Here is a 24,301-nt window from a genome sequence, read left to right as displayed (position 1 = left end):
TATCTGCTACACACAATTCAAGTTAACCCAGTGAGTAAAAATCACACATTGAGAAAATAGTAAAATAGCTTTCCGTTTTTCACACTTTTCTTACTATCGATAACCTTTTCGACCGTGTTTTTTGTGTCTTAATACTGTATCTATAGAATATTTTGAGAAATTGCACTTCAATAATGTTACACTAAAATAATAAAATATCGTTTTCCACCAAAATCTCAAAATCATTTTTTTAAAGGATGATTAGTGATTAGACCAAAACCGGCCCTTATTTATTTATTTTTTAAGTTAAAAGATTGAGTAGTACCCCAGACCGCCTGTATGTTATCTCAATCCACAGTAATACCAACACACCAGTTTCATCACGTAAACCGACTGGGTTTCCTCGCCCTTTCCTGCTGAGCTAGTTCATTTTTATTTATTCAGGGTCAATTTAGAATTCGGCGAAAGTTAATTTTAAGTTTAAAAGAATTGGTCACCAGACATTATGGCGTTGTCCAAGACAACGTCTATTTGAGAGATGGGAGATTCTTTTTATTTTTAATGACACAACATTAGCATACTTTGGAAAACCTAACGAAGATAATATGTTGATGAAAGTTTCTTTTCGGTACATTCAACATGATAATTAAAAACAATCAAACATACAAATAAATATTTCAATTAAAAAACAAAAACAAACAAAGAATAAGAAAAACAATACCAAACAACTTTTGGACTAGGCGATCGATAAAACGAATATCTAATACAAACTCGATGTCAAACTAGATTTTCAACAGTTGAAGAGAAAACAGTTCACCAAAGAGTGAGTTGGATATCTTGGCACAAACAGATGGTGCGTGTAATGGTTAGACATTCATCTTTAGAGGGAAATATTGGGAGGAAGCTGAGAAAGACGCTTGTAACTTGGATAATTCTTTTCTCTCACAAGCTAACTCTCTCTCTCTGTCTCTCTCTCTCTCTCTCTCTCTTTCTCTCTCTCTCTCTCTCTCTCTTTCTCTCTCTCTCTCTCTCTCTCTCTCTCTCTCTCTCTCTCTCTCTATATATATATATATATATATATATATATATATATATATATATATATGAGGTCACTCACATTTTTATTTGCCGATACAATGTTTCAATGTGAATGACCTTATTTATTTTTATTTTTATATGCTCTAACCAAAATTATCGAGCACTCTCGTACCTACAAGTACCCACCAACACTCATATACATATATATGTACTCGAAATAGTAGTTGTAGTCTTTTTATGACGCATTTTTTTCGGCTATCAAATATCTAACAGATTTCAGAGATTCCGATCATAAAAAAATACTAGAAGGCCCAGGGTCTTTACAAATTATTATGAACAATTCTTAGGTTGTCGCTGGTTGTACAAAAACACGGAAGAGTCAATTTTAACATAATTTATTTCCAAGATATTTGACGCAATCCGACGCACAGTCAGGATAAAAAATGGTTGATTTTACATGATACCAACGAAAAAAGAAAAGGATTGAAAAACAAAATGCATTCAATATTATCTATAAATTAAATAACCCATAGTTCTTATGAAATATTATAAACAATTTTTAGATTATAGATAGTATGCGCTTGGCTAAGAAGCTCACAACATTGTCATCCGGCAGTATTAAGTATAATGGATCAACACACAAAACTCTGTGTAACCCTGAACTTTTATAGTCTGGTTAATAAAGTTTAGTGAGAATTAATCATAAACGCGGATGGCAAAAACAACAACAAAGACCTGAGTGACGCCAACTTCATACTAACTATAGGTAATCGTCGGTTGTACAGGCATACGGCGGTGCCAACTTCAACATCTTAATTACGAGATTTACAACAAAAGTTCGATAATAGCTCAACAATCCAGCAATTCAGTCAGGGCATAAAATGGGCATATTATTTTTACAGGATGCCGACGTGTATATTATTGTGGGTCTCATAACCCAAATTGTTTTGGGCCCATTGTTGTAATGGAAATATTATCAAATCGACACAAAATGTTTTCCATTACAGCAATGTTAAAACAAGCCCATAATCAGACTTGCAAATGTGTTCACGTCACATGACGCCAATTAAAAAGAAACAAACCCAAAGCCCCCCCCCCCCCCACGACATAATTAAAACCCACCCCAAAACAAAGATAGAGAAATATATCACTGTAATGCTTTCATCAGTAGCGTTGATTAAAATCTTCAAGCCTGCCTGTAAATTATGATTATGATAAATAAGATTGTACGTTTTTATGTTATTGATTATCATTCGCAATACTCTTTAAAAATATAGATAGGCCATGAAATGAACACCTATTTATGTACGCCTACCTATAGGGCAGAGTATGTTTATTCCAAACCGGTTGACCTGCCCGATAGTGAATAATTAAAATAATAATAATATATTACGACAAAGATATAGGCTTAAATGTTATCTTCGAGACAGGTTGAAAAATGGGTTTGAATTAACTTTTTAACTTCCGTACTCTGGAAAGACGCGTATTTAAAAATTGGCTAGAAAATTCGTCCTTCAAATATCGATCGATTGAAATGACCCTCATAAACACTCTCAAACCTTGAACTTTGCAAGATCCCAAGTTTAAGTGCTTTTGCCAATATGAGGGTCATTTAAATCGATCGATATTTAAAGGACGAGTTTGCTGGCCATTTTTTAAAATACGTGTCTTTCCAGAGTACGGAAGTTAACGGGCTAAATATCACGTTTACATTGTTGTGATCACTTAACTTGTTGCAAAACAAGATCCAATAAAAAAAAAAAATTTTTAAACAAAAAAACAAAAAAAAAAAAAAAAAACAAAACAAATCTAAATAGCAAGTAGTTGTGACAAAAATAATCCTTCACATTCGAATCCAAACACATGAAATGTCCTCGAATGTCTGGGTACCGTTACATTTCTATCCTTGTAGACAGTCAGTCAGTCAATGAAATTATAATTTATGATCTAGTTCGTATTCAGCACTGTGACATCCAAACAATGTCATTATAAAATTGATATGACAACTACGACAGGGTAGAGTCGGGTGATTCATTTGCAGTTTGCAAGTCTTGATGGAACACTAAATCAAGCAAACCTGTTCGAATACCATGATTACGAAGACCGAATAATTACGTATTTCGAATAAGGTTGGCAAGCAAATGCTTCGAACCTAGTTGTACACTTTTGCAAGTCTGATAATAGAACGCAGTTATGGGCTTCGTTTAAGATTGTTGTAATTAAATGGAGTATATTTAGAGTTGGTTTGAAAGTATTTCCATTAGATCAATGAGCCCATAACAAGTAGGGTTATCAGACCCGGAAAGAAGATGTCGATTCGAACGATACAAAATCAAACAATACCACCTGGTTGTATAAAGTACGGGTTAGAAAATGACGGGTGTAATATTTTGATGCTATACTCTCTAAAAAGTCTCTCTCTCTCTCTCTCTCTCTCTCTCTCTCTCTCTCTCTCTCTCTCTCTCTCTCTCTCTCTCTCTCTCTCTCCTCTCTCCCCCCCCCCCCAAAAAAAAAAAAAATTAAAAAATTATAGGATTTCCAACGATAAAACTTTGTTCAACGAATAAAGGGGGCAAGTTTATTATCCACTGAAAATTATTTTTAGAAAGCACAGCTTGACGATGTCGCTCTTCGAATGTTACATTAGTTTGCGTTTGAGTTTGCAATCGCATCGTATACACTCAAAAGTATTTCGAGTAATTTTGTCTATCCGTCCAATCCAACATAACGACAGAGTTGATAGCAGGTGATGATGTTGTCTATGCCTATTGTCAAACTGTCATAGTCAAAATGTTACAGCAAGTGTTGCATGGAAAGATAGACAGCTGTTGGCGATCGACAGAATACAATCGTTTAGAATAATGTGAGATCTACTGTTATGTCAGAATGAATACATTTAGTTTCTCCTCTTGCACATTGTTTATTTTAAAAAGCCAAGAAAAAAAATAACCCAAAACAAAAAAGAACCCCACCCCCCCCCCCACACCCCCCCCCCTTCCTAAAAAAAATCCAAAAGAAATCAAACAAACAAATAACAGAACAAACAAAAACAAACCAAAACGAACAAAATACTTTTAAAAAGAACAAAATCAAACAGCCACAAACAAAAACAAAAAACAAAACAAAACAAAACAGAAATTTAAAAAACCAAAATTATGTAATTCTAATTTTCCTTAAATGGATTCCAGAGTAGATAACAAGTAACCCGAAGCCCAATCAAAACAATATCTCGTGACAGAGCTTTATATAGACACATTGTATAAAAATGCAAGCGCGCTATCATTTTCTTAATATCAAACGTTTTGATGCGGTTTGATAAATCTTTGTCTGGCACTGTTTCATAAACAATTGTTCTGATCTTTCTTCAACACAAGTGCCTACTCCCTAGTTTGTCACTTTGATGCTGTTTGCCATTTTCCATTGCATTAATGAGAGATTTACGTATTTTTATAATGTGTACGAGGTGAAGTTATGAAAATGAAAAAAAAAAAAAAAATTTCATGGCCTAAAATGTTCACTTTCTTTATAATTGGTCTTCAAGACTTTTCCACAACTTAGAAATATCGGTTAAATTTATACTGGCTTCATATTGAAGCAAATATTATGAAAACTGGCGATTTTATTTTGTAGAAATATTTCAACAAAACAACAACTCTTTCTTACCGTGTCAGATTTACCACTCAAGTTAATTGTGCGGCGATGTAGTCTTGAGGTATGGCACTCGCTTTCGGATCGGAAGGTCATGGGTTCGAGCCTCCCTCAGCGCATAGTTGAGTCCTTGGAAAAGACTCTTTCCTCACATTCTCTCACCGTACTCAGGTGTAAAATGAGCGTTGTCTCTGTCCGGAAAAATATTGTAATATCGCCTAACAGGCGTCATGTCTCGTTATACATGTTAAGTGTTGCTATTGGCTAGGACCCCTTGTAAAGCGCTTTGAACACGTTTAGTGGATATTGTTCTATATAAAAGTTCAATAAAAAAAAATTCCAGCTCCTAACTCAAGATCTTCTGAAGAGTCCTTTTTCGGAGCATCATGCAGGAGCAAACATTAAATCATAATCTCATGGCGGCATTGAGTTGCCGACGGAGCCGAGGAGCGAACTGTTTGACACCGACAAAGCAAATCATTCCACATCGGAAGAGCGAAATTTATGTATCGATACTGTGTCGATAACATTCCTATAATAAAATAATAATAAATTGAGCTTTTATATAGCGTAATATCCACTAAACGTGCTCAAAGCGCTTTACTGGGGGTCCCTGGCAAACAGCAACATTAACATATATAGGGCGGGACATGATGCATTTTAGACAATATTACAATTTTATTTTCGGACAGAGACAACGCTGTTAACGGCCAGATACTCATTTTACACAAGAGTACGGTGAGAGAATGTGAGTAAAGAGCCTTCTCGAAGGACTCAACTAGGCGCCGAGCGAGACTCGAACCCAAGACCTTCCGATCCGAAAGTGAGTGTCATACCATAAGACCACATAGCCGCACAAAACCAATATTCATACAGTTAAATGTAGCCACATTAGAAATTCTGCAGAAAATTTTTCAACTAATGTACATATATATAATTGGAACAACTTGACCGGGAGCAATTTTATATCCATCTTTCGAAAAAAAATGAACTCAGTGTTTTTATTAAAATTAAAGATTTTCTTTCCTTTCCAAATTGGAGTGAATGTAAACAACACAGACGATGCATTTAAAAGAAATTATAAAGCCATTCAATAAACAAACGTGTAGACTGTGCTGTTTTATATTCTAAAAGTGTTACATGTTATATGTGTAGTGTATATCACATGGGAATGGAATGTTTAATTATGCTCATTACGAATTCCTATTCGAATTTTTGTTATTTTTATTGTTGTAACTCGCCGTGAATACAATTTGCGCCGAGAGATGATTAACTCGGGATTATGCGCTGTAGAAAGGATTATTATTATTATTATTATTATTATTATTATTATTATTATTATTATTATTATTATTATTATTATTATTATATGAATTCCAATGGGCCAAAATATGCTAATGCCTTTAAATACCCATGACCCGTGAGCATGTCAGCATAGCAAATCAATTCCAAATTCTAGCCATGAACATTTTAATTTAATTTCAATTTGATTTGCCAGCAGTCACTCCAACGGATCTTTAAAAAAGTGCGAGGCTTATTAAAAATCATATTATAATCGAAATAGGTACTCGTACGAAATTTAGCAATGACACTAACAAATGCAAACACAATAAAATGATAATTAAACATTGAGAATATAAAATATATGTTATTCATCATACTTAAACGGTACAGTTTGATACTACCAACAAAAAACAAACAAACGAAAAACAAATAAACAAAACAAAACAAAAAAGAAGAAAAAAATAGAAATATAATATTGATATTAAAAAAAAATTATTTTTTTTACAGTATTCACGCCAACATATCAAATGTTACAAAAATCAGTATTTACAAGTCATTGATCAAATTCAAACATCTTATTATTATTATTATTTTTATTATTATTATTATTATTATTATTATTATTATTATTATTATTATTATTATTATTATTATTATTATATTATTATTATTATTATTATTATTATTATTATTATTATTATTACTATTACTATTATTATTATTATTATTAATATTATTATTATTATTATTATTATTATTATTATTATTATTATTATTATTATTATTATCATTATTATTATTATTACTACTACTACTACTACTACTACTACTACTATTATTATTATTATTATTATTATTATTATTATTATTATTATTATTCCTAATATGAGAAATAATATCGCTTAGGTTAGACAAATGAATTGATCACCACATGTTGCAGATGTTACACTATTCAAATTGAAAACCTTGAGTGACGGAAGCACTTAACTAATAGCGGGGCTACTGCAATATAAATTCCAAAAAAGTATCCTTCCCTTTGATATATATTATAACTAAAGAATTAATTGATTGTCTATCGGAATTGATTTACGGGTGATACAAAACATGTCACCACATTTACATTGTCCTCCGTGGAATTATGTATTAAAATTGAAATATGGCCTACTTCATCAATATGGTGTTTTGTTAGAGAGACACAGGGTCAGTAAGAGTCTAGTCTGATTATGATATAGATAGTATGCGCTTGGCCAAGAAGCTCACAACATTGCCATCCGGAAATATAACGTACTAACACATAAAACTGTGTGTGACCTTAAACATATATAGTTTGGTTAATACATTTGGTGAGAACTACTCATAAACATGGCAAAAAAAAAAAAAAAAAAAAAAAAAAAAACAATAACAAAGACCCGAGTGACGTCAATTTCATTCTATATATATATATATATATAAGATAAAGAATTTGCTTATGTCAACGGAACTGGTGGTACAAGAACAGCGCAAATGAAGGTCTGATACGCGAACTCAATTATGGATTGTAATGGAAAATAGTATGCATTGGTTTGAGAAAATTTCCATGACATTATTGATTCCTTACTAATTTGGGTTATCAGACTGGCAAATAAGTCCACGTTTGTGGTACTTAAATTGCTCTGGAATTCACTCTTGTCATTCTTGACAATTTGACTTTTATCGCAATTTTCGACACTCGGATCATAACGAACGACGTTTTGTGTGCTCAACTGAGTTTTATGAATTTGTCTATATGTGGTCAACTATATGGGGCGTTATGAACATATTAGCCGTGATAATGACTGAAGCAATTATGTGCTGGATTTAACATTGTTGTAATAGATAATATGTTGTTTTTTTTTGCGTTGGTTTAAGAGTATTTCCATTACAACAATGAGCCCATAATAATTCGGGTTAACCGACCTGCAAATATGTCGATATGGGGCCATATTCCAAAATGAATATCGTTTGTTTAGATGGTGTGCACTTGGCTAAGAAACTTACAATATTGCTATCCGGAAATGAAACGGACCAACAGACAATAATATGTGTAACCGTGAACGTTTATAGTCTGGTTCATACAGTTGAGTGAGAATTACTCATAAACACGGATGGCAAAAAACCCAAAAAAAAACAACCCCCCCCCCAAAAAAAAAAAACAAACAAACAAAACAAAACAAAAAAACAAAAAAAACCCAAAGACCTGAGTGACGTCAACTTCGTTCTATCTATTGTTCAACACATTGTATTGCAATGGCAACTCATCGGGGGGAAAAGTGTCCAATACTTCATCGATTCGGACACGGTCTGGAGCAAGATTGCTGTGTAAGAGAATATGAAAAAAAAAAATTATTCCCTATCCCATACGGTATAAAAAGTCAACGTACTGCCGTAATCCGAAAAATAAAACAGCAGATTTTAAACATTTTGGCCAGAAAACTCGTCCTTTAAATATCGTTCGGTTAAAAAGACTCTCGCATTGACAAAAACTAACAAAAATGGGACTTCATTGAACGTTCTCTTGCCAAAATTATAAAACCGTGTCTGTTTTTTTCTTCTCCAAAGTACGTAGTCAGCGTATAAATCGATTTATGAAGGTTGAAACAGCACTATCAAATAACAGGTTATATCATCTTCATGAGAAGTTAGCCTGTAGCAGAGTATTTTTCACCATAAGATAGGCATGATTTTAGACCCAGCCGTTCTCCTTTTAAATGCAGGTTAGACATTGTGGTCAGTAGAAAGATTCCTTCCCCAAGAGAACCAAACCAAGACCCATTTGCTCGAGAGCCGGAAGCTCTACCTCTTTTGCTAAACGAAAATATAAAAATATCTTCAAATAAAAATGCCACAAGTAGCCAGCAAGCATTAGTAACTCGGGGTGAAAAACAGACGTAAAATGCTCACAAAAAGCCACTACCAGAATAAGGTAGGACGGTGTATTCGTGTTAACAATCCATAAAATATCCAGTTGGTAAATATTATGGTCGGAACAACAACACATAGAAAAACGGAAAGAAATTTTAATGTCTTAAGCAAAACAGAGCCACTATTATATTCCAATCCCTACAACCCCCCCCCCCCCCCCCCCCTCACCCTTCACCCTCAGACAAAAATAAAAGAGAGAGAAAAAAAAAATCCCACAATATCCCAATTCTGCTGTACTCTGAAAGAAAGACACGTGTTTGAAATTTTCGCAAGAAAACTCACCCTTCAAATATCTATCACTTAACTGTCATATTCTGGAAAAACAGGAATTTTACAATTTGGCCAAAAAACTCTTCCTTCAAATATCGATCACTTTACTGCCGTACTTTGGGAAAACAGGAATTTTACACTTTGGTCAGAAAACTCTTCCTTCAAATACCGATCGATTAATCGATTAATTGTCGTAATCTGGAGGAAAAAAAACCCTTCATATTAAAAAAAAATTGGCCAGAAAACTTGCGATTCAAATATCGATAGTCCCAGGTTTGAGAGTTTTAGTCAAGATTTGGGTCATTTAAATTGATCAATATTTGGAGGACGAGTTTTCGGGCCAAACTTTTAAATATCTATTTATCTAGAGTAAGACATTTAACTGGGTAAAATGACCCTCTTCTTGCCAAAAACTCTTAAACCAATAACCGATGATCTAGCATCAAAATTATAGTATTCCTGCTAGTTATGTTTTTTTTAAAGTGTCGAAAAGTGTGAAAGAACGTTGATACCTTGTCTATAGAGATTTACTTATATTATGAACTATTTCTGATATACTTTTGGTGATAGATCGCCAGTTTTGTTTGGTTTACTATTCATTACCTAATCCAGAGAAACTGATAAAAACGAATATTAAAAAATAACAACAACAAAAACTAAACAAAAAAACCCCACTAAACATTCTCAAAGCGCTTTACAAAGGGTCCCTGGCCATCAGCAACACTTAATAAGTAGGACGTGGCATGACGCCTGTTTTCGGAGAGAGACAACGCTGTTAACGGCCAGGTACTCATTTTACCCCTGAATACGATGAGAGAATGTGAGTAAAGAGCCTTTTCCAAGGACTCAACAATGCGCCGAGAGAAGTTCGAACCCAGGACCTTCCGATCCAAAAGCGAGTGTCACACCACAAGACCACATAGCCGCACAACAGCCGAATATCTTCCTCAGCTAATCCAAATACTTGAGAATTCGGGTATTTTTGTGGCGAATGTGAAAACAAACGACCTTCTAGCACAGCCTCATGTGTTTGTATTGTAAGAAAAACGGCATTATAGATTCTTATCATCTGGGCTCTTTGTGGGGAAGAAAATACTCATTAATTTATCTTATCCACGAGATTATCGTTGAGATTAAAAATGTTTATATAAAAGCTAATATTAATGTGCCCAACGCATGATCGATTATTGCGGTTCAGTGGTGTAATTCTAGATTTTTGTTTTTGATAATAAATTTTAATTAGGCTAGATATATAATTCTATACACAAAAATGGGACAATAAATCTGTTACATAGTGGCAATCATCGCAGTAGATTTAGTTCGCTTGCACCAAATAAATCAAATAAGATTGAGTGAATTCCTTTACAGTTTTTTTTTAAATTGTTGGATAGCATTAATTTATATTGATTCGCAAGCAAAAGGAACCGGCATCCGCCATTTATGCAGCCGTGACATATTCTTACCCAAGCCCCCTGTCCATCCAGCAGTGATTTGGGTAGTTGAGTCTTTTTGATCTGGCGGAAAGTGATTTGTGATATACTAGTACCAGATCTGCCTACAACTAAGAACTATTCGTGGAATTACGACATTTCTTTCTCTAACTGCAGAACAACTAGCCTCTTTAATTCAATAGAATATGTTGAAAATATCATTTTGGTGCCATAATGCATTTAATCAAAAACTCTTTGAAGCAAATTTCAATGCTTTGCTGGGACAAATTGGTCATTTGTATGGCTTCATAATAAAGGTATTTTTTACCTTTGAAAACTACGAATTTTTAGAATTAATTAGTCAGCAGTGTCTGCTAATAAGAAACCATCACTTGCTTTTGTCCATTTAACGTTGTAGAAAGCTAAATGAGCTTCTATTCCATGTGTTCTGCCGCTCTGAAGTACTACTTTTAATAACCAAAACGAAGGAAATACTGAGTTTAATAGATGGAATCTAACCTAGAGAAAGTTTAAATCTCATTTCCGATTGGTTTACATGAAGCCAATCGACAATTCTATTTATTTCTTCAAGTAACCAAGACAGGGTAATAAGTAGAGCTTGTATATTTACAAGTGGTTGGGTTTCCTACAAGACACATCAAAACCAGTCCCCTAGGGATTGTAGCTCTGGTATTTGGTACTAAAACTCGGTGTTTTATGAAGGGAATATTGCCCGTTCTAGTAACCCACTTCCTTCCCAGCTAGTTGTTCAATATCTTTTTGTCTCGTTAAGAAACGTTCGTTTTATGGGACTAATCTTACAACTCTGATACAAGAATATTATAGTCATGAACTATTGGTGGTATTAATAAAAGATATGTATCACAAAACATCATATTTTCACTTTGTCAGGATTTGAGACGCGAGTAGAATATAATAATATTTTAAACTTAACAATAATAGAGAGAAAGAATTCAGTCATTAAAAAGGGTTTAAAGAGTTTGTTTTTGTTTGTTTGTTTGTTTGGGGGGGGGGGGGGGTGCATTTGATATCTGAAATCTTCTGTCCAAGGGAATAATATGGCAGCGATATGAACGCACTGCATTTGATATTACTCTATATTGAGCTTTGACAAGTGGCTCTACTAGTGCAAAATATCGGCCACTAACCCGAACTATATATAACTATATAGAGTAATGTAAGCGGAAATGGCGTTGACAATTAATCGATCTTTTAATAGGAAGAAGGTAAATATTTACCACATCGTAAATATTACTTGATCCGGAAGTTATCTTTAAACTCTACAAATACGCAATATATGGTGTGTATCACATTACACCAATCCCAGCAATTCTCTAAAATGTTCATTGACAAACTAAGTTCATATTTCTCCAGTCTGTGTTTATGTCTTGCTTTAGAAGTTGAGTGGGAAGGAGTGTGCACACATGGATCTGTTTACATATACCCCAAACTGACAAATAAAAGGCTTTTGTTCTATTTTTAGCCGAGCAAGTTTATCTAATATTATATCTATATTGCATTCATTATGTATAAGTTGTCTTAGAAAAATGCCCAAAATGTTTATATGAAAATAGGAAACTAAGTCGATGTAACAGTTCCGATAGATATTAAAATATGGCTAAAACTCCACGTAAACAATAACGTATTTTAGGTTTTATCTTAGGTACACCATGACGATAGATTGGTATAAAAGAAAATAAAAGAGAAAACGTAATAAGAAAAGAAATTGGTGAATTGTCGAATTAGATAAAGTAAATAAGTGCGGCTATGTGGTCTTGTGGTATGAAAAAAATCTCTTTTCTAACATTCTCTCACCATTCCCAGGTGTAAAATAATTAAAAGACTGTCATAAACGTTGTTTCTGTCGAAATTATTATTATTATTATTATTATTATTATTATTATTATTATTATTATTATTATTATTATTATTATTATTATTATTATTATTATTACCATCATCATCAGTTTCATTTTGTGCATTTTATGTTATGTCATGGAACTATTGTTAAACGAAATGAAACATGGTCTATGTACCTTGTTTACAACTAACTTTGAGGCACACGAAAACAGGCTAAAAGGTAAACTAAACTAATTGATATCCTTGTAGTGCATTCTATTCATGCATTGAATTTCCTTAGGTGTTCTAGCTTACCCTGTCACTAAGCTGTTTTACTACTCTAGAAACAAAATAAACAATTCGAAGCATCGGATTACGAAAGATACTGACAAACGAATACGTAGAGAATGGCAAATCGCTTTTTCCCCATATTTAAAACATCGGATTGTAAGGAAAACGTATGCGGCTATCTGGTCTAGTGGTATGGCTGTCGGAAGACCCAGGGTTCGAGACCCGCTCTGAGCGTCGCATAGTTGAGTCCTTGGAAAAGACTCTTTACTCATATTTTTCTTTCACCGTACTCAGGTGTAAAATTAGTATCTGGCCGTTAACAGCGTTGTATTTGTCGGAAAAATTATATTATCGCCATAAAGCGTCATGTCTCGTCCTACAATTTAAGCGTTGCTCATGGCTTGTACAGCGCTTTGAGCACGAAAGGATAACAACTGCTTGCTACCTTTTGGATAGAACGCTAGTCTAGCACAAAGTAATTCCAGCTAGATCTAACAGACCCAACTACCCGATCACTGCCAGGTGGACAAAGGGAGGGGGGGGGGGGGTCAGACAAAAATATCGAATTCCCGCGAGATCGACCTGGTCTCGTTACGTGTGAAGTGAGTGCTCTACCAACTGAGCTATCGAGATCCCTTACTCTCTATATCGATTGATGGAAATGACTCCAAACTTTTCAAAAATTCTTAGACGAGAATTCTTTGACACGGGAATTTATAGTTTTCGATCAAAATGTACAAACACGTTTTGTCAATTTACGACAGAATATCAACACCAGGTGGATTGCGTCTTCCAGCCCTGAGTCCTGAGATCTACCTTTTCAGTGACAAAACACAGTTACTTTTTTTCAGTTCTAGCCAGATAACGTTTACTTAAAAATAAATAATTTTTTTAGGAGAAATTTGTTTCTCGGGTCTATTCCAAGGAAAGACTGGAATAAACCAGGCGTCAGCCGCAGTGCAGCGCAGCAAATTGAGCTAGGACCAGGTGACTTGCTCAAGGCCACACAGCGCAGCGGCGGGTGATCGAACTCGGTAACTTTCGGGTACGAAGCAAAGACCGTACAGCTGAACCACGCTGCCCCTATTTCCATCGGCTCCAAAATTTTCTAAAAGTTTCGAATTTGGCACTTAAAAAATGTGCTTTATCATTGTCCATCAGAACTGTCTCTGATATAATTTTAAGAGAGAATCATGAAAAACTGATTATTTTTTTGTACCTTTTTCTATTATTCTGTAAGGATGAATAATCACCTGCTTTATACTTTACTTTGACCTAATACCGGGAGGGGGGGGGGGGGGGGATGGCCGAGTGGTTAAGGTACTGCGCTGTAACCCGGAAGGTCCTAAATTCGAGCCCCTCTTTAGGCATTTTGTTTTTTTTTATCCTTGGGCAAGATTTCTCAACCCCTTTTTGCTTACTTTGGACAATATAATATTCCTGTTGACATCGGGTGTTTGTTTGATGGATTATCTATATTCCTTCATGGAATGCTATGGCAACGGCATCTTAACATGGGCGTAATTTTTTAAAACCTAACCTGGGCAACATTTGTAAATATATCGTGGCTTTTGATCAAAATATAGGATTCTATAGGAAAATATCCATGGAATCTGAGTTAACAATATTTTTTGTGACGTGAAACAGACAGTCATGATACCTTGTTACTTTTAAATAGCACGCATGGCTAATCTTAAAATACTTTCTGCAAACTATAAATTACATCCAGATTCCCTGCTCGGTTGATAGACACACCTGAGAAAAATATATTATGGCATGGAACCAATTCATTAGCGTGTAACACTGTCGCTTTACCACATCTGAGCTCATAACCCCTTACACCTTAAAATAGATCTTTCGTGGAACCATTAATTATTGTGTGCTCGATTTAAAAATAAAACCCTTTCAGACATCAGTTTTACAGACTCCGTCTAGCTTCGTTTATGACATGGTTTGGAAAAATTACTTAGAAAAACAGACGCTTATGACGTCAATAGTCGCATCCAGGAGCATGTTCGCGTTAAACTAAACACAGCAGCTTCCAACCAAAACACGTTACAAATGTAATTAAACGAAGAACTAATTTAAATATAGAGAGGGTAGCTGTTAAAACGTCACGTTAAAATCACAGGCCAGACACGAGTGAGCATTAGCAACAGTGGCGGCTTGTTGTAATATATCTGAAATGAGAAATGCAATGTTAAAACGTATGCACGTCTTATGTGATTACATGCGGAGCATTGTTAGCTTAGCTTTAGCTCTTAATTTTAATTGTGAGATTTTGTTTTTAATGGTAATAAACGTTGAGATTTAAACAGAAATTCTAGGCCTTCAGTCCCATGTGGCCGGAGCTTATAATATTAGCTACACTTTATAACATTAAAAATGCGGTAGAATTGGTTGATACCCTTTAAAAGTTGCGTTAGTCAACCGCAAATTGAATGTAATTTCCGCCAGATTTAACAGTCCGCTAACCAATCAGTGCTGTGTGAACAAAGAAGGTAAAAAAACACCTGATCTGTGCGCATCAGCTCCCCATATAGGTCCCTTTGCTTGAAACGTAAGTTTTCTACCACAGAGCTATCTATATATTTTGATACGTTAATATGCGGCTATATGTGCGGCTATGTGGTTCACTGGTATGAACCTTAAGTTCCAAGGTTAAAGTTCGAGTTCCGCTCTGAGCGGTACATAGTTGAGTCCTCGGAATAAGCTCTTTACTCATATTCTTTCACCACATTCAGATGTAAAGTGAGTTCCTCGCTGTTAACATTCTTGGCTATGTGGGAAAAATAAAATACCGCCGAACAGATGGCAAGTCTCATCCTACCTGTTAAGCGTTGCTGATAGAATGTGAGTAAAGATGCGCCGCTCAGAGCGGGACTTGGACCTTGGACCTTCCAGTTCAAAAGCGATTGTCATACCACATAGTCACACTAGTTAATGTCCGGGAAACGCTAAGGAAACAATAATAACTCTTATACAAACGCATTTGAAGCCCTGGAAATTACTTAAGAATGCATATAGAATTTGCCTAGATTGTATTTCCCAATACATTGCATTAAGTCACTTTGCACAGAGTGACTAAGAGATTGCCATGATTTTCTAGTACTTTACTCATCCTTAATAAGTATTAAACTCTCATAACAGCATTAACGAATATAATCTATTTAAATGTTATCTAACATTCAGCTTTAAACCATTATTCATCAGTGGGGACGAGACACAATGCGACTCCAGTGCAGTGACCGCCACTGATAATGATAAAAACAAATATAGATATATTATTGGAAGCACTTCCGCTGAGAGCATCTCACAATAATTAATGTAAAATGAATGGGTTACAAAATCGAGGTAATTAGTTAGACTCGACCTATTTTGTAACGGCCATTTCAGCTGTTTGATAACTAATGGCCTTTTCTGAAGGACATCATTTTGCTCATACATTTATGTAACAGAAAGAGTTATAACAGGATATGGCTTATTTTGCGCAACAGATGTTCGCAGTTAGTTAGTATTGTAGGTAGGCCTACCTGTATCATAAAAATATTATCAACCCGGGCTTAATCAATTCCAAACAATTGTTTTTAAATCACAGAGACTTGAGAACGATTCTCAATGCGACCTGTGACTTTCTTCCATAGACTTGGCGCATAGTTTTATCTAGAAAGAGACTACTTTCTAAAATAACCAAAACTGTTGTCTACCTACGTGCTATCGATCAATCTGTCTAATTATTTTATCAATCCTTCTGTTTGTCTGTCCGTTTGTCAGTCTGTCTATTTGTCTGACTGGCTGTCCGTCTGTCTGTCCATTTCTACGTCCGTCCGTCTACCTATCTAACTATCTATCTATCTATCTATCTATCTATCTATCTACCTATCTACCTATCCATCTATCTATCTATCTATCTATCTATATATATATATATATATATATATATATATATATATATACATTTATATCTGTCTATCTATCTCTATCTATCTATCTATCTATCTATCTATCTATCTATCTATCTATCTATCTATCTATCTATCTATCTATCTATCTATCTATCTATCTATCTATCCATCTATCTATATATATTTATATATATATATATATATATATATATATATATATATATATATATATATATATCCAATCTAATCCTTTGTAACACACTGTATAAGAATTTACGGAAGCGATTTCGTCTCTGTTTATCAACCTTTGATTCCATTTAATTCCCTATCGAACCAAATCAAATATTTGACATGCTTTTAACTTGTTTCAATCCGACTTACCAGGAAATAAAAGAGGAATTATCAAAGACAGCTTTGTAAACAAGGACCACAAAATCCTCACGGTCCATAAAGATTCAATATGATTTACATTAGTTTAAATCAATAAAGTTTACAATTTTTTTGTCTTGTCTCCTGTCTTTACATTGCATTTTACATCAATATCGGGTTATTCAAACGCTAGTTTTTATTGATTGGTTTAGTCATTGAAAGTGAAGAGAAAAAGACTGTGGTAAAGAGTGTTTTTTTTATAGGTAATGAATATACTGAAAATCTCGTACTAGGTAATGTTACTGACAAACCGCCTAAACATTCAGTTCGAAATATTTTACTTCATTCATCCATATATCATAAATAAATTGAGCTCTAAATTGAGCTTTTATATAGAGCAATATCCACTAAATGTGTTCAAAGCGCTTTATAAAAGGTCCCTGGCCAACAGCAACACGTAACATATAGAACGAGACATAACGCCTGTAAGGCGACATTACAATTTTTTTCCGACATAGACAACGCTGTTGACGGCCAGGTACTCATTTTACACCTGCGTACGATGAGAGAATGTGATAAAAGAGTATTTTCCAAGGACTCAACTATGCGCCGAGCGAGGCTCGAACCCAGGACCTTACAGTCCGAAAGCGAGTGTCATACCACTACACCACATAGCCACATATAATGAGATGTCCCCCAACTTGTCAAACGGTCTCAAACACAGACTGCTGTTGAAGGCTCTGGTTTGGGACTCTGCGAAAATTTGGAAATTAACGAAATTCATAAAAATGTGAAAAGTAGATTTTCTGGCCAAAATAAAAGAAGGTATTTTGTTTTATGCTTCTAAAAAAATGGCGGTGTTGGTGATGCTGCTGATAATGATGGTGATGACGATGGTGATGACGATGGTAATGATGATGATGATGATGATGATGATGATGATGATGATGGTGATGACGATGATGATGATGATGATGATGATGATGGTGTCGATGATGAAGATGATGATGGTGATGTTTAATACAAATAAGTTTATGGTTGACGTCAAACCACCGTTTGTTGTTTTTGTTTGTATATTTGCCAAACATACAGGTGATTACTTCCCGTTCTAATCTATCTTACAGATTATTTTTGGTTAACAATTCACACATCTTTGCGTGATGTTTTCAAATTAGAAATAGCTAGGCTAGTTGTTTGTTTATCTTGAAAATGAAAGCGCTTGAACAAGTGCTTGCTTTTAGAATCAATTGACAGACGAGGAACAAAAGCAAATGTTTGTATACAATATTTTTTTTAAAAAATCAAAATAGATAATGGTATTAATAAACCGGAAAGGGTTACTGAATATTAGACAAGGAGGCAAAACTGAAGACAGGAACAAATTAACCAGTTAACTTCAGGAATCGCGGTAATTTAAAAATTTGACTAGAAAACTCGTCCTTCAAATTTGATCGATTTAAATTACATTCACCTTAACAAAAAATCTCAAACCTGGGACCTCTCGCGAGTACATCAATCGGAATAATTGCCTTCATTGTAGAATAAAATTGCAGAAATAGTTTTATTATATATACAATAATCCCATGTTATGTTAAATTATAAAAATAGTAATATTATTAATATATTGACTTAATAAACAAAATAATCTAGAACTATAGCAAAAATTATAACAGCCATACATAAATTGCACCCTACAGTTCATTAGCCATTTAACTGACGTCTTCTGGAAAAAGCATGCATTAAAATATTTTGCTAGAAAACTTGTCCTTCAAATATCAATCAATTTAAATGAACATCATCTTGGCAAAAACTCTCAAACGCGGGACGTCGTGAAGTCTCAGATTTTAAAGTTTTTGCCAAGACGAGGGTCGTTTAAATTCTATCAATATTTGAAGAACACGTTTTCTGGCCAAATTTTTAAATACGTGTTTTTTTTTCTCCAGATGACGGTAGTTAACTGATTAATTGGTTCTGTCATGCTGCTTTAATCATCATTTTGAACCATTATAATGAGTTCTGAGTAGGAGAAATTGTTTTGTCATGAGTGAAGAATATATAAATGATCAAAGGGAAACCAATTATGTATTGGCACAATGCTGAATATATATATATATATATATATATATATATATATATATATATATATATATATATATATATATATATATATATATATATATATATATATATATCTTTCCTTAGAGGTCTTCTCAAGCAGCTTAATCTATATTAATAAAAGAAAGAGCAAGTTTGTTTGTCTGTCAGTGTCGATTACTGGAGTGTTGTCTGTAATGAAAATTAGCCAGTTCGTTGACATTTTTATCCTTCTGATGCATGACGTTGAGATTTCGTGATAAGTCAATTTTACAATGGCCGGAAAGCGAGGAATATATATATATATATATATATATATATATATATATATATATATATATATATATATATATATATATATATATATATATATATACATATATTATATTATATGTATAGGGAAGAAGTATATCTTTATATGCAATAATGGCAAACTGAACAATGGGGCGGGGTGGGGGGGGGGGGGGGTATGATTAAGGTTAAAAAACAGTTCGTCTGATGGTCGTGAAAGCTGTTAAACACGATGTCATATAATAGAGATAAAAGTATGCCATATTGATTTACATCGAAATATAGGCAGATTCCTATGAGGGAGATGCTTAGATGGTTTATTGTGAATAAATAATCATAGAAGCGTCCAATTCTCTTGTAATTGTGGTGGAAATTCCCGTAATGGTATTGCATATTTATGAGAACCAGTGGAATCATAGAAATATTAAAAGCATAATTGTGTGCCTAATGTATTTGCCATTATTAAGGTGGTAAAAGATCCTTCTGCTTGTGTTGGTAGTCGTACCAGAGAGATTTAAATCAAATGAGAGAAACGAGTCGAACTTGCATGACGACTCATAATAAAATAGATTCATTAGATTGCATTTATTATTATTATTATTATTATTATTATTATTATTATTATTATTATTATTATTATTATTATTATTATTATTATTATTAGTAGTAGTAGTAGTAGTAGTAGTAGTAGTAGTAGTAGTAGTAGTAGTAGTAGTAGTAGTAGTAGTAGTAGTAGTAGTAGTAGTAGTAGTATTATCATTATTATTATCATTATTATCATTATTATTTTTTATTATCATCATCAGCATCACCATCATTATCATCATAATATGTGGGGAGAAAAGAAATTCTAAACAAAATGACAAAAAAGACAAGAGCATCGATGATGTAAAACTATTTCCTAAATCCAAAACCAATACATCCATTATTTTAAAAGACTCGAGAAAAGATCAAGTTTAGGCAATGCAAGGTAGTATGAGTCGGGGTAATTTCCACAAGCCAATTAGCACCAAGAGTTGAACGAAGGGAGACAGCTTGTTAAGATAAAATACAGAAATGGTCAATGGAAACCTGGAACTAAGGAACGAAACAGATCGTGCTTTTGGTAAATCAAGTATAAAATAAATATATTGATTTGTAAAGAAATAGATGAGCATCACGAATTGGCAACAATTCTGTGAACGCTAATATCTCAACTTAGGCAGCCTGGCTCAGCGGTATGGTCTTTGCTTCTTACCCAAAAGGTACCGACTTCGACTACCCGCCTCACTGTGTGCTCTTGAGCAAGTCAATTCACCCTAGCTGACTTTGCGCCGCGCGGCTGACGCCTGGATTATTCCAGTCTTCCCTTGGAATAGACCCTACAGCCAAATTTCCCCGTGGGGATGAATAAAGGGAATTTGATATAACTAGGGATGGTAGCCATTGTGATTTTGAGCAAAACGTCATACAGAGCACTAAATGTGGTCAAAGTACCTCCGCTTGGAATCCCAACCCAAGAGCAAATCTTAATATGCACGAGCTACAGCGCTTGAAAGGCGCTACTACATTTTATTTTGTGACAGAGGCAATGCTGTTAACTTCCAAGTGCTCATTTTACTCTAGAATATGGTTAGAACATGTTAGTGAATATACTTTGCTTTTTGTGCCGCCCACAAATGGGCGAGACCGGTACATACATGTCTATAACCGGGTATAATGGTATTAGATCACAAAAAGTGCGGTCACGTGAAGCATCCCAGCAAGTATAATAAAAGCCTTTTTCAAGGAAAAAAAGATAACGCGCTTCATCATTTCCAATCAAGTTACAATCGTACAAGTATTATTTCGTATCATTTAAGCACTAAATGATAAGCTTTAAAAACCTTTAAATGCTCTTCGTTTTTACTTTCATGCATCGATAACATTTTTTCAAAGGTATAAAACCAACATTAATGGTTAATTTGATAGTTTTACAAACAATCTTTTAAAAACAAAATATGGTATCCAAAAACAAAGGAATTTTATTACAAAAGGATACGCTTACAAAATTTAAAGGTATAAAAACAGTTAATTACGGACTGAACGTCATTAAAAACAATTCAATCTTATTATTTGTTCCGATTATTTTCATAATCTCTGGATATAGCACAGAGTTCAAATCGTCTAAACTAGTGTTATCCATACCATCATAGAGGAATCTGCATAGCGTCATCACCTCTTGTTGATCCTAAAGTTTCTATTCTGTGTCTAAGCGCATTCAGTCAATGATGGATAAACTCAGCCATGCTTAAAGTCAACAAATCTTTCTGGTCCGGCAGTGTTGCCTTTATCAGAATTTCCACTGTAATTCCAAAGCACGCGGAATCATTTGTATTTTTAAATCTAAGCAGCTTCAATCAACAGCTTAACGTAAATTATTCCATGAAAGACTACTCACTCTCCTTCTCCTCCTCCCCCCCCCCTCCTCCTCCTCAACCCCTTTCCTTCTCCAAATCGGGTTCCTCATCTTAATCTGTCAATGCTTGAGCAGACCGAGATGAATCAGGTAACACCACATTAAAATTAAATTACATTTTCCCCATCACCTGAAATAATAACATTATATTCACCTTAAGTTGGTGACGTAGGCGGAGGGTGTACAGATTTTCAATTTAGACGTCTAATTCCAGTACACACGAAAACGGACTTCTATTTTTCAATATTGAATTTCAAGCATAATCAACAACTTAACGAAACAGAATCCACAAAAGGCCAACCCCTCCCCCATCCAAGCTCTCCTCCGAATCAAGTTACAGCAATTTTCAAAAATTCAATTATAATATAATGTTTTGTTTTTTTTGTTTTTTTTTTTCAACGTCATCACCTAAAAGGGGCAGCGTGGCTCAGCGGTTTGGTCTTTTGCTTCGAACACAAAAGGTACCAAATTCGACTACTGGCCATGCTGTGTGCAAGTCACCTCGTCCTAGTTCATTTTTGCGGAGCTACACTGCGGTTGTCCCCTGGGTTCTTCCAGCCTTTCCTTGGAATAGGCCCAAAAGACAAATTTCCCCTTGTGGACGAATAAAGAGAATTATTTAACAGATAATACTACCATACTCTAAAATAAAAACAGTCATTAAATAAATTTTGGCCAGAAAACTCGTCCTTCAAGTGAAGTCCCAGATTAAAGAGTTTTTGACAAGATGAGGGTCATTTTAATCAATGGACATTTGAAAGACGAATTTCTGGTTGTTGTTGTTGTTTTTTAAAGTTCGGCAGAATTGCATAACATTCACCTATAGTATGTGACGTGAGCGGATTCGCAATAGGCTTTAATTACAGAGAGATCTATTTTCAATATATGATTACAGAAATAATCAACTTCATATAGGGTAATCTACAAAAGACCACTCAGTCGCCACCCCCCCCCCCCCCCCCCCCCCCCCCCTTCCTCTCCGCCAAATCAGGTTACAGCACTTTAAAAAATTAATTTTAATAATTTTTGTCAACGTCATCACCTGAGATTATGGCCTAGCGTTCATTCATCGTAAGAGAGCGACGTGGGAGAGTGAGCAAATTGGTGATTTACTCAGCAATAATTGATAAGATAAAATCCAAGACAGACCTCCATGAAGCCAATCAGGGACCAACAAGGAAGTCTGTCTGGATCGTAATGATAAATTATATTATCGGAAGGATCCTTAACTTGATTTAAATCGTGTCTTTTATTATCTCAAATTGAATAATATCCTTGTTTATAATAATACTACGGTTGATACAGTATGAAAGGTGGTGGTGGTGGGAAATTTCCTTTGAGCACGATCACTGTCAGATATCGTAGTTTCTTGGCCCTGGAATCTTTATATGTAATTTCTATCTTTTTATATTTGAAGTAGTAATATTATAGGTCTGATCTTACGTGTATTTATATAAAACGTACACGTCGGTTTGATCCATAGGTTGCCAGTAGGCATAACGGGCAGTTAGTAAGTTTGTCTAGCACTGTTTCATAGACAATTGTTCAAGTCCCTTTCACCAAATGAATGTAAAGAAGATGTTACTTCGTCCACATTTTTACTATTTTGAGAGGCTGTTTCAGCTATTTTTTCCCGCTAGAACGTTGTTTTAAAATCGTTTTAAATTTTTCGATCCAGGTAAACTAACAGAAGCCGAACCATTCCATTGTTTGTCGAAATAATTCAAATCGGTGTCTTCTCTGTGATGATGTAACGAAAACGACCGTTCGCAAAAGTAAACACTGCTTTGATTACAAGTTCTAAGCTTAGTAGCAGGAATTCATCATTGAATAAAAGGAGAATGCGTCTGTCACCAATTATGTCCCTTAATTGTGTCCAAAGCTGTACAACTCACATAAATATAACATTACTTAGGCCATGATGCGTTTTGGAATTTAAAAAAAAATCTCATAAAATACAACGCTCATAGAGAACAATTAATCACAATACTCAGATACTAGGCGTGGGGTGGGGGGAGGTGGGGGGGGGGGGGGGGGGGGGGGGGAACCCGATAGCTCAGTTGTCAGAGTACTTTCTTCATACGCAAATGGACCGAGATGGGTCACGGGTGTAGTCGAGATTTTTTTCTGATCTCTCTCTCTCTCTCTCTCTCTCTCTCTCTCTCTCTCTCTCTCTCTCTCTCTCTCTCTCTCTCTCTCTCCCTCTCTCTCTCTCTCTCCCTCTCTCTCTCTCTCTCTCTCTCTCTCTCTCTCTCTCTCTCTCTCTCTCTCTCTCTCTCTCTCTCTCTCTCTCTCCCAAAGTCCATCCACCATTGATTTTGTAGCTGGGTATGTCACATCTGACGGAAGGTACTTTGCGTTAGACTAGCGTCCTATCCAAAGGGTAGCAAACAATTGCTATGGTCCGTTCAGAAACCAGGATAACCTTCGACTCGATAGGCCCAATGGTTCTGAAGGATTACTTA

The 24,301-nt window shown here is 34.8% G+C and overlaps 1 protein-coding gene across 4 annotated transcripts in view; it reads right to left on the bottom strand.

Annotated features, from left to right (window-relative positions):
- The window catches only part of LOC144964916 (high affinity cAMP-specific and IBMX-insensitive 3',5'-cyclic phosphodiesterase 8B-like), a 197,547-nt gene that overhangs the window by 117,940 nt on the left and 55,306 nt on the right, over positions 1–24,301 (bottom strand). The window contains exon 1 of one of the 4 annotated variants that reach the window (XM_078899699.1): positions 2,865–3,395. The exons of the other annotated variants lie outside the window; for them this stretch is intronic. The gene's annotated coding sequence lies outside the window, so the exon portion shown is untranslated. Of the gene's footprint in view, positions 1–2,864; positions 3,396–24,301 lie in introns of those variants that run through there. 4 annotated transcript variants of the gene reach the window in all.

Source organism: Berghia stephanieae, chromosome 2 (genome assembly GCF_034508935.2).
Source record: "Berghia stephanieae isolate SIO BIC M18660-M18661 chromosome 2, UCSD_Bste_1.3, whole genome shotgun sequence".
Taxonomy (NCBI): Eukaryota; Metazoa; Mollusca; class Gastropoda; order Nudibranchia; family Aeolidiidae; genus Berghia; species Berghia stephanieae.
Note: the sequence above shows the minus strand (reverse complement) of the source record. Positions and strands in the feature narration are given on the sequence as shown.